Source organism: Mixophyes fleayi, chromosome 3 (genome assembly GCF_038048845.1).
Source record: "Mixophyes fleayi isolate aMixFle1 chromosome 3, aMixFle1.hap1, whole genome shotgun sequence".
Lineage (NCBI taxonomy): Eukaryota > Metazoa > Chordata > Amphibia > Anura > Limnodynastidae > Mixophyes > Mixophyes fleayi.
The window spans coordinates 336197813-336209761 of NC_134404.1; the positions used below are offsets into that span (position 1 = coordinate 336197813).

At 45.8% G+C, this 11949-nt stretch overlaps 1 long non-coding RNA gene across 1 annotated transcript in view; it reads left to right on the plus strand.

Moving 5' to 3' along the window:
* LOC142144958 (uncharacterized) overlaps window positions 1-11468 on the plus strand; it is a 66007-nt gene extending 54539 nt beyond the window's left edge. The window contains exon 2 of the long non-coding RNA XR_012689803.1: window positions 10085-11468. This is a non-coding gene — a long non-coding RNA (uncharacterized LOC142144958). The remainder of the gene's footprint in view (window positions 1-10084) is intronic.
* The last annotated feature ends 481 nt before the right edge of the window (window positions 11469-11949 follow it).

Here is an 11949-nt window from a genome sequence, read left to right on the forward strand (position 1 = left end):
GAGCGCACATAATTGGAGGCTTCCTCTAATGGCTATTGCATTTTTAGTCAGTAGGGCGATTGGAAATTGTCCACACCTGCCATAGAGACATAGGACCCTACACCAACCCAATATGACCTGATCCTTGCACATAATCATAATAGAATTGTATTACCCTCTATATACACACACACATAGCAGATTACAACATTAAAACACTACTTGACCATAGCCCAACTATGGAAAACGCCTCCCCCTCCCACTATCCAAAAATACTGTCTAAATCCAGTTTCAATTTGTAATGGAAACGATACGAGTCCCCATAGCTTGATTGAATCCCTTTTCACCTTTAACAGTTTACATTGCAATCATAGTGGATTTTCAGTGGGTATATTGTGCTAACTGTATTGTTGGACTCGGTCTTTTGAATATTTTGTATCGTCTGATCCCCCTATATATCCCCTCCCTGTCCCCTATTTATTTTTTCTTTTGTTCCCTATCCCTTTTTGAATTCAAAACATTCTACTAAAAACGAATGATGTTGAAGAAAAACACCACTGGACATCATCATAACAATATAAAATAATTATCTAATACAGGTTAACTCACACAATATACAGCATAAAAGCAGATACTGTGAATTACATTTTGCATAGAGAACAGGATGTTGTGGACATTTTGTGGCGCCTTAAAAATAAACAAAGATAATGTATTTAGCTACCAATAAATAATAAAAAACAATTATAACAATTTCCATGGACCAATCTTAAAATAAAACAGCTCTCACCTGGAGATCACATTAGCACATGTACAGGAGACAGTGACACTTTGCAAAACCCTGGTACTCCTCCAGGTCAGCCTCAAGCATCAGAGGAAGCAGGAGAATGATCAGATGCCAGAGGGAAAATAAACACAGGACGAAGAGGGTGACCGACAACTTGGTGTCCAAAGTGGCTCTGAAGCAGCCGTCTCCCTGTTTACTCAGACCCTTACTCTGTGCAAATATTGTGTGTTTTCCCTGCACAGGCTCAGGGCCACCTTAACAACATTATGGGCCCCCCGGGCAAAGCAGTGCAGAGGGGCCCCTACCTCTATATATGTGTATCATATATAGATATATAGATAGATATAGATATATTTGCAGGATTATTTTTTTTGCAGGATTATTTATTTTACTTAAGAGCCCTGTCTATGGGGCCCCCTTGCCTGTGGGGCCCCCGGGCACCTGCCCATCGTGCCCAATGGAAAAGATGGCCCTGCACAGGCTAAGCAGACAACGAAAGCCCACAGTAGGTCTGTTGCTCAGAGCAAGAAAAGAGGATTTTTGTACTTACGTTAAATATCTTTCTGCCTGGATGTTTCCAGGCAGATTCAGCAATTTCCGTAATTTCAGGGGAAGTAGGAAAGCAAATAGTTTTAGGTCTACTGGACGGGAAGAACTAAATCCTCTTCCATGCGATCAAGGGTCTGACGCACCGCTAACACCAAATCCTGAATCCCCTGGTTTCTGGAATTTTCATCCCAGTCACCTAATTGTACAGAATCTGAATCCTCTCCTACCTCGCCTTCCTCTTCAGATGAGCTGTCAGAATCAGAAAGTAACAAAGGATGAGAATGGCGAGGGTGCTTTGATCTGGGAGCTAAACGTGAAGAAGAGTCTGAGAAACTATTCAATCGGTCCAAACGCTTCCCCAAGGCGGATGACCATGCTGGTTCAGATTGAGATGTAGAGTACTGTACCTGAGACAAGTCATGCACCAAACCGCCTGAGGTCCCAGGCTTAATCATTTCGCTAGAAGTTGCAGAAGCAGAGCCAGAATCCACTCCAATTACAGTGGAATTTGTCTCTGCCTGTCTATTGATCAGCTGGGTGAGCACAGAAACAGACTGCGCCAAAGAGGAAACCCGTACCGGTTCCTCCACCACGGGGGAAGGGCCACCCCGGGTCTGCCCGCCCTGTACTCCCGAATCACACTTTGCACACACAGCCCCTTTGTCCACTTGTGCTACCGGTAGTTTAGCATTTAGGGGCATATTCAATTAGCTTTCCGGTTCGTGGGATCGCGCCGTAACGGGCCGCGAAGTCAATCCGCGGTACCGCAATAACGTGGATTTTCGTTTGCAGCCCATAGGGTTGTGTACGAAATTCCACGTTATTGCGGTGCCGTATTACTGGCAATACTGCGCAGGTTTCGAGGTACCGCGCATTACCGCGAACCGGAAAGCTAATTGAATATGCCCCTTAGAACAAGAAAAATATTTAACGCTGACACCCTTTCCTTTGTCAGACATTTTATATATATAATTCCTCTCACAAATTAAATATAAATTTCCTGTGCTTTCTTTTTTATTTCTTTTACTTTTTTTTTTTTTTAGAAAAAAAAATAGCTTTTAGCAAATATATTTTAACTTGTGCACGCTAAAAAAAAAAAAATAGGTTACCAGCCCTTATTTCAATAGGGTAAGGGTGGGAATAGGGGAACAGGTTATGAAAATATTCATACATATATAGACTATATCTACATATATATATATAAAAACTTATATATATATATATATATATATCCCCTATGGGGTACTTAGCGTTTTTAAGAACAGAGGAATCTGAAGAGGATCCTAAGGGGAGATCGAGTCGCTGCCCAGTCCTGTCAGTCAGTCTGTGTCTGATGGAGTCGCTGCCCAGTCCTGTCACTCAGTCTGTGTGTGATGGAGTCGCTGCCCAGCCCTGTCAGTCAGTCTGTGTCTGATGGAGTCGCTGCCCAGTCCTGTCAGGTAGAAAAAGGCGGGAAAATCTCCCTCCTCGGGATCCTCCACTGAACAGCCGGGGGTCTTAAACTACCTCCGGCTGTCGTCTTTGTCATAAATAAAACCTCGGACAGTTCAGTCCTGTGAGCATATATTGTGCCTCTCCTATCGCTCACTCGGAACAGCTAAGGAAATAGATTGTCATCATGAACGCAACAGACACGTTGCAAATGACCTCTCGGACAAATCATTTTAAAACTTCCTTACTGTTGCATTCGCAAATTCACAGAATATATATTTGTACTTTAAATATGACCTACAGTGGCATTAGAAAATATAAAATCATCATATTTGTATATCTGCTATCAGGGATTATAGTTTAAGCTTATGTGGACTGTGTGTGTTTAAATGCATGTGAAAATGGTGATCAGTAAATCAATATGACAAAAGCAGGAAAATAGCGATTACTACTTTGATAAACAGCGGTTAGCATTGCTGTCCAACAGCGCTTTGATGAGTTCAATTCTAACAAAGGCCCTAACTGTAGGGAGTCTGTATATTCTCCCCATGACAAAATGGACCCATAGGGGGTTGGGGGGGGGGGGGGCGCATTTGGTAGCTTAAAATGTAAGATACATATTCTCTGTACAGCTGTTGTAGAACTAGAAGTCACAGCATCACCAATAACTAGAGGATCAAAAATCAGTTGCATTATTTTATTTTACAAAAGCACACGGTATTACAGGGAGTGGACTGTAAACGTAAAAGCACAGACATCTCTCTAGCTGTTGTGGAACTATAAGTCCCAGCATAACAGGCCAACTAGATGAGCAGAAAAGATAACTGACATGTTGTATTACTTTACATTAACAAATACACACGGTATGATGCAAAGTGGATTATAAATGTATACACTTCCATTGGACTTAATTATAACTTTGTAAAGCCAAAAGAATTATACAAAAAACAGAACCTGAAAATATAGCAACTTGGATCTCTCTGCTAGAATAGGGAAAAACAAATTGTTAATAAACCAAAAATTACAAAATAGCTAATTCTGAAAGAATAAGGAACATATTTATAGTTAAAGAATTTTAAAGCATCATGTTTTTTTTAATTTTCCAGTGTCCTGCAAGTATTTTATCATATTTGGGATATCAATCCCTTTAAAGTCAGGATTTGTAGCAGCAAATTTCTCGAAAACGCCAACGACCTCTGACGCCTCCATATTTTTGATGATGTTGAAGAAGGTCTGTGCAGCATCACTGTTCCCAACAGCTCCTGGTTCTTGGCTGGAGCCGTCTTTGCACAAGTTGGCTGTACATGGTGACAAAGAAGGAACTGGTTTGTCTAGACTCTGTAGACTGTCGTGCTGATGATCAGTCACGTTTTTATGTGCCGAAACCGGATGACAGCTAGAGAGGGATCCTTGCACATTTACTAGCTCTTCCTGATACTTCATCAGCGCTTTAGTACAGTTCTGAGTAATGTGTTTAATAAATTCGGCATCCTCATCATTTTCTATCTCAAATTCTCTCAAGTAATCAAAAAAGAAATCATTGTTTTGAAATCGCAGACATTTGGCATTTCTCCATCTTTCATACATCACAGTGTCCTGTCTTTCCAGATGCTCCGTAGACATCTTCAATTCTATTTCTTGGGAAGGGGGACGGTCTCTGCTTAGATCAGTGGGACTGGATTCTACAGTGTTCTTTTCCTTGCTGGGGAGATCAGTTTTGCTTGAGCAATACTTTGCCACTTTGGCAGGTGTTGGGCCCTCATTTTTAGTTTTCATTTCTTGGATTTTTTTCCTCCCATGCTTAAGTTGAATATCTAATGCAGATGAATACAATAATGTATTCCATTTACCCTTATGTGCGGGCTGATTTAAGCAACATACGGTTTTAGGATGGTGCTTCTGCAGATATCTTTGCATATGCAATGTCCCAGTTACATGGCCGACTATAGTGTGCTTGACAACTTCTGTCCCGCAGAGCTCACACCTGTACTTGCCCAGCTGGATTTCCACAATGTACTCCAAGCCAAGCATGGGCTCATCCTTGATATATGTATCCAGGAAGTGCTGTAAGCTGTCTGCGTGTAGCATCTCCGCAGGGTAATTACGTCTCAGGACCGATTTGTGTTTATTCCCCATCACGTGTTCGTAGAGGCTGGAGGCTGACGTACAGATTACATTACAATATTTACATTCATAAAGCCGGAGCTCTTTCTTCTCTTCCATGACTCGGCGCCGTTTATTTGTCTTGGCCATCACAACCACGGGCTCACCCTTCTCATATGTATCTAAGCATTGCTGTATGTTGTCTACGGATGTCACAGCACTTATCACGGCCAATTTGCGTTTACTGCGCCCCACCTGCTGGCGGGGGCTGGAGACTGGCGCACAGGTAGCTTTGCAATTTTTGACTTTGTATTTCCGAGGCTCTATCTTCTCTCCCATGACTGAGCCCTGCTGAGTTACCTGGGCTGCCACTGTCCGTACAGTGGTGGCTATATCCTCTTCGGGTCAGCTACCTTCGGACGTCACTGTGAGAGCACCAGGTCATGTGACTGCAGTGGTCACATGACACACAGTGCACGCGGGCTGCTGCTGGATGTCTTCCTGTGTTCTATGCAGTGGAGAAAAAGGTAAGAGGAAGGGATAATGGAGAAGGGGCATGTGTGACTAAAGGTGCTGGGCAGAGAGGGGACATGTGTGACTACAGGTGCTGGGCAGAGAGGGGACATGTGTGACTACAGGTGCTGGGCAGAGAGGGGACATGTGTGACTACAGGTGCTGGGCAGAGAGGGGACATGTGTGACTACAGGTGCTGGGCAGAGAGGGGACATGTGTGACTAAAGGTGCTGGACAGAGAGGGGACATGTGTGACTAAAGGTGCTGGACAGAGAGGGGACATGTGTGACTAAAGGTGCTGGACAGAGAGGGGACATGTGTGACTACAGGTGCTGGGCAGAGAGGGGACATGTGTGACTACAGGTGCTGGGCAGAGAGGGGACATGTGTGACTAAAGGTGCTGGACAGAGAGGGGACATGTGTGACTAAAGGTGCTGGACAGAGAGGGGACATGTGTGACTAAAGGTGCTGGACAGAGAGGGGACATGTGTGACTAAAGGTGCTGGGCAGAGAGGGGACATGTGTGACTACAGGTGCTGGGCAGAGAGGGGACATGTGTGACTACAGGTGCTGGGCAGAGAGGGGACATGTGTGACTAAAGATGCTGGGCAGAGAGGGGACATGTGTGACTACAGGTACTGAGCAGAGAGGGGACATGTGTGGCTAAAGGTGCTGGACAGAGAGGGGACATGAGTGGCTAAAGGTGCTGGGCAGAGAGGGGACATGCGTGGCTAAAGGTGCTGGGCAGAGAGGGGACATGCGTGGCTAAAGGTGCTGGGCAGAGAGGGGACATGCGTGGCTAAAGGTGCTGGGCAGAGAGGGGACATGCGTGGCTAAAGGTGCTGGGCAGAGAGGGGACATGCGTGGCTAAAGGTGCTGGACAGAGAGGGGACATGCGTGGCTAAAGGTGCTGGACAGAGAGGGGACATGCGTGGCTAAAGGTGCTGGACAGAGAGGGGACATGCGTGGCTAAAGGTGCTGGGCAGAGAGGGGACATGCGGGACTAAAGGTGCTGGGCAGAGAGGGGACATGTGTGGCTAAAGGTGCTGGACAGAGAGGGGACATGTGTGGCTAAAGGTGCTGGACAGAGAGGGGACATGCGTGGCTAAAGGTGCTGGGCAGAGAGGGGACATGCGTGGCTAAAGGTGCTGGGCAGAGAGGGGACATGCGTGGCTAAAGGTGCTGGGCAGAGAAGGGACATGCGTGGCTAAAGGTGCTGGGCAGAGAGGGGACATGCGTGGCTAAAGGTGCTGGGCAGAGAGGGGACATGCGTGGCTAAAGGTGCTGGGCAGAGAGGGGACATGCGTGGCTAAAGGTGCTGGGCAGAGAGGGGGCATGCGTGACTAAAGGTGCTGGGCAGAGAGGGGGCATGCGTGACTAAAGGTGCTGGGCAGAGGGGGCATGCGTGGCTTAATGTGCTGGGCAGAGAGGGGGCATGCGTGATAAATGTGCTGGGAAGAGAGGGTGTGGCCTGGTCACCCTAGAGATTAAATGGATTGCGGCGCCGGGAAGGTTAGTGATCGGTGCCGGAGGAGTTAAATCACCATTGCTAGCCGCCATGTGAACTGTGTATGTATTTGAATATTTTCTTTGTAAATAAAAATGTATGGTTATGCGTGTGCTACATCAACAAAGGGGTTAACTCCTGGCGCCAGGCTGTGGGTAGTGGAGGTGGTGTTTTCAAATGTATTTAAATAAAAATAAATATGTATGTAATAATTGTATGTGTGCTGCAGCGCCGGTAGTTAGCTGGTGTGCAGCAAGGGTTAAACCCTGGCGTCGATGTAGGACAGTGTAAATGTGTATAATGTAGATGTATGTGCAATGTATATGTGTAAAATAAAGGAAAGCACTTACCCTGTCCATGCTGGTCCAGCAGGGGCTGCAGAGGCAGCCCTGGATTTTTCACCCTCCGGCAGGCAGCTTCAGTAGCTGCCAGAGGGACTTCCACGGGAACCTCCTGGAATCCAATGGGTCCAGGAGGTGGAGCGCATCCTGGGGGTCCCAGGAAGCTAAGTCCCTAGTTGGAGTTCAAAGAGCTTCAATTACCAACAGGGCAGGGACTGCTGTCCTGGGATTTGGCTGCTCTCCCCTGGTACTATTTTCGGCCAGGGATCAGAGCCAGACCCCAGCGCAGGGTCCCTGGAAGTAAGTTTGGGCGGGAAATTTAAAAGATAAATCTCTCGCGCCAGACAGACAGGTACCAGGGGAGGAGAGTGGGCTGAGCCCCCCTCTCCCTGGCAGCTTATGGACAGGGGGGAAATATACTTTCCCCTGCCACTAGTATCTATGTAAAAAGGTGTTGACCTCTCTGAGTTGATTCACGTGCAGGCTGCATGAATTAACCCAGATTGGTTAAAGGGACAAGAGGACAGTTTACCTCCTGCTAAGACTAGTCTCCAAACTGTATAAAAAAAAACAACCAGTGTGAGAGCAAATAAATATCACTTGCTTCAAAGACCTGCTTGGAAACTCTATTCTGAAAATCCTGTGACCTACAGATTAGACCCAACTCTAATCCATTCCCGCCTGTTCTGAGGTTTGGACCCAGCTTTCCGGTACCATTGCTCTGCCCGATACCCAGCAGCTCTGGCCAGTGTGATAGGCTTGGGGGGGCTCCATCCACAGCAGCCCTGATCCATAGTATGAGGTCAGGGGTACCAGCCCAGGTACACCAACAACGAGACACACTAGCAGCGACAGTTACACAGAAGAAACCCAGTACTGGATGCCGGTAAGGAGTCCAGTGATGGCAGCATTTGTAAGCCCCTCCTACTGCGGTTAGAGGGTGCATTTGGGATAACGAAAGGGAACGTTGGGATAATGAAAGGGATAGTTGGCAAAGTAAGTCTAGCCGGTTTCCAGCAACAACAGACAGGGTGGCATAGGCGGTCCATCCTATCACACTAGGGTGGTCTGTGATTTGTGTCAAAGCGCGGATGACTGTGCAACACTCGGAGCGGGAGATCGGAGGTAACGAGGTGGTGCTTATGCTAATGCCACAATGCTGGATTCCTCCACAGGACTCGGCCATAGTCGGTACAGGGGTTCGCAGGCAGTCATTGCAGGAATGGCAGTCACTGCTTCACAGTGCTCTGTAGGACGGCAGGACTGTGAGTGTTAACCTTTCCCACCATAGTGCTGGAAGATAAGTTTATCAAGACGCTGTGGGCCACAGGAATGGCTACCTCTTAGTTGGGGCAGGCTTCATGTTTCCTTAAGGGACCTGGGTGTATGTAAGCCCCCACTAGGCACTGGACTGGTGGAGGATGCATCCTTTTAAACAGCTTGCAATGCATTTCTGGGGGGAGGTGTTTCTTTCCTTTCCCTGCACTGTCTCTCCGGTGGTCTGTCAATCGACGTGTGCAGTCACCTCTTGGATCACCAGCACTCCTTTTCTCTATTCCTCCATCTTAAGGTAATATGTTTTTTGGGTTTTACTGAGTGGTTAGCCCCAAAGATTTATTGTGCTCTAGGGCTGCCTTGCAGGCTCACTTTTTTTTTTTTTTGTGAATGCTTCTGCCTGTTCTTGTATTTTTTTCTTCTATCATTGCTTATAATGTTCGATTATATGATGAAGTTTACCCATCCCAGCTGAAACTCCGAATGCTTGGGCTAGGTCACTAGCTAACTCTACGGCTTAGATTGCTCAGCTAGTCAGTTCCCCTTGGCTCTTCAGGGAGTCTGGCTTGTTCGGTGACTGTATTGCTGGTTCAAGGTCCTGTGGCAGTAGCCTGGTTTTGGTTTCCTTCTTTTTGGAGAGGATCATCATCATCTTCACCATTTATTTATATAATGCCAATAATTCCGCAGCGTTGTGCAGAGCACTCACATCAGTCCAATCCCCATAGGGGCAGGGACTGTGTGTGTGTATATAACACACACAGACAGACAGACGCAGACTAAGGTCAATTTAATAGCAGCCAATTAACCTACCAGTATGTTTTTGGAGTGTGGGAGGAAACCAGAGCACCCGTAGGAAACCCACGCAAACACAGGGAGAACATACCACTACGTCACCGTGCTGCCCAGGATGTTGGAATCCGCTAATTGTAAGAGCAGGAGGATGGTGACAGCCCAACATGAGAATGAGGCAGACTCTGACTGTTCTCATAGAGAGGGCAAAGTGCTAGATATGGAGGACTCCTGATTGGGCAGGAAGTAACCACTTACATTCAGGGGGTGGAGGAGCTGATACGTGCTGTGCGCCAGGTGTTAGACATCCCAGAGATAGTAGTCCCTGAGACTGTGAAGCCTTCTCTGATTAAGTGGATGATTTGTTGGGTGAGGTTTGTAACTTGCTGGACAGAAGTTCCAGGTTTCCCCGTAGCTTACAGTTGTTATCTTCTTCCCTCTGAGGATATTGGTAAATGGGAAACCCCTCCTAAGGTGGGCGCACCTTTAATGGGATTGTCCAAGACAACTACCATCCCAAGTCCTAGTGCAGCCAGGCTTAAGAATGGTGCGAACCATGAGGTCGAGGGCAACCTTAAGTCCTTTTTTTTTGGGACAGCAGGAGCCTCCTTAAGGCCCACTTTGGCCTCTGCTTGGGTGACCAAGGTTGTGAAATGTTGGTCCGAGCAGCTTACTGAGGGCTTCTTATTAGCAATATCAGATCACGGATTGTCAACTGTTTTGGCCATAGCTAGACAATATTATTAGTTAGGTGATGGGAGGAAAAAGTGCTTTCCTTCCTGTTAATGTACCAAAAGCTAAGGTGTCCAGGTGTCTCTCGTCTGCACCCAGGCGGTGTTTGCAGCGTAGACTGCAAGCCTGATCTGCAAGGTGGCCAGTCACCAAGTCTGCTGATAAGAAATTGGCATGATGGTGTATTGTCCACCCACGATCGCTGACGTTTGAGCCTGTCTACTCCTCTTCTGGGTTAAACATAAATAGAAGGCCTATCAGGAGAGGGGGTAGAGCTACTGAGAACTTCTAGGACAGGCCTGTCCAACCTGCGGCCCTCCAGATGTTGTGAAACTACAAGCCCCAGCATGCATTACCGGTAGACAACCAGTTGATAGCTGGAAGGGCATCCTGGGACTTGTAGTTTCACAACACCTGGAGGGACGCAGGTTGGACAGGCCTGTTCTAGGATGTCTTAAGTGCCTGCATGACTGATCCCTACGCTATACTCCAATGTTTCCCAGGGGACTAAGATGATAGGATTTATCGGATGTATAAAAATCTTATTATTTCTTCTGTTTTCTTTCCCTGATTACTCTTTTGGAAATAAAACAATTTTTTTCTTGTACTACAAAGCAATTTCTGTTACATACTGTCCAGACTGCTGCAAGCTCCATCTTACTGCAATAATAACTTGGTCCCCTACAATCCATTCAAATAGCCGCTGCAGAAATAACCTTTATACTCCCCATCATTAATTATTTTTCTACTGAAATCCTCTTCTCTTCCATTTTAATTATCTTTTCACTACAAAATTATTTAGTGCTGTCCAATCCATTTCCACTTGTTATATCTATTATCACAATCTCTGTACATACCAACCCTCTGTTCACGCTGAGCCCCTCTTGAATGCTGACCCTAGAAATCTTCAACAGAATATCTGTCTGTCAAGTATCGTCTGTAACTGCAGGATCCTGCTGAATGCTCACCTGTTTAACGAGGAGTTCAAATAGTGCTTGTGACTTGCTTCTCCCAGAGCTGCGCTCCAGAGGGTAAAAGGACACGTGTTGGAAGACTGTTATGTGTGTTCTTCTTTAAGGTCCGTTGATCAAGCGATATTAACAAAGGACAGCGCAAGAAACATAATACAAACGGTTTATTAATTATTTTATTTCTACTCTATCCCACCTGATAATGCCTGATGAATTCAACTCGAAGAGTGATAGTTATGTTGACGCTTGTTATGATGAGGACCAGCAAGTGAAATATATTACCTGATATTATAAATGGACGTTATCAGACATTTGTGTGTGCTGTTACATACTACAGACAGCTGCACTTTGTAATATACTGTATATTTGAATATTTTGTAAGAAATACATAATGTGATGTAAACAAACTAAAAGCTGCTTTTTTGTATATGGAGGGTTGATATAAAGTAGCTATTTCTTTTACCATTAAAATTACTACATATTCATTTAAATTTGGCTGCTTTACTTTCTCAAAAACATCACCATTTTTATATTATCAGGTCTGTACGTTGTCTGTGCCAAACAAGGATTTCCGTTCCCAGCAGTGGAGGACCCAGAAGGGGGTGATTGATCCATGTGACTGGACCAGAACACTCAAAGGGCTAGATTTACTAAGCTGCGGGTTTGAAAAAGTGGGGATGTTGCCTATAGCAACCAATCAGATTCTAGCTGTCATTTATTTAGTACCTTCTACAAAATGACAGCTAGAATCTGATTGGTTGCTATAGGCAACATCCCCACTTTTTGAAACCCGCAGCTTAGTAAATCTAGCCCAAAGTCTTAAGTGTTATAAGTCTCTCTGTGAAAATGGTGCACACTAATTCACAATGTACAGTAACCTACACGTGTAGGACTACTGGCCCCAACATGGACAGACGCACTGCTTTTTATGTAGCACATTATAGTTTATTTACAAGCCACCAAACCAGAGTA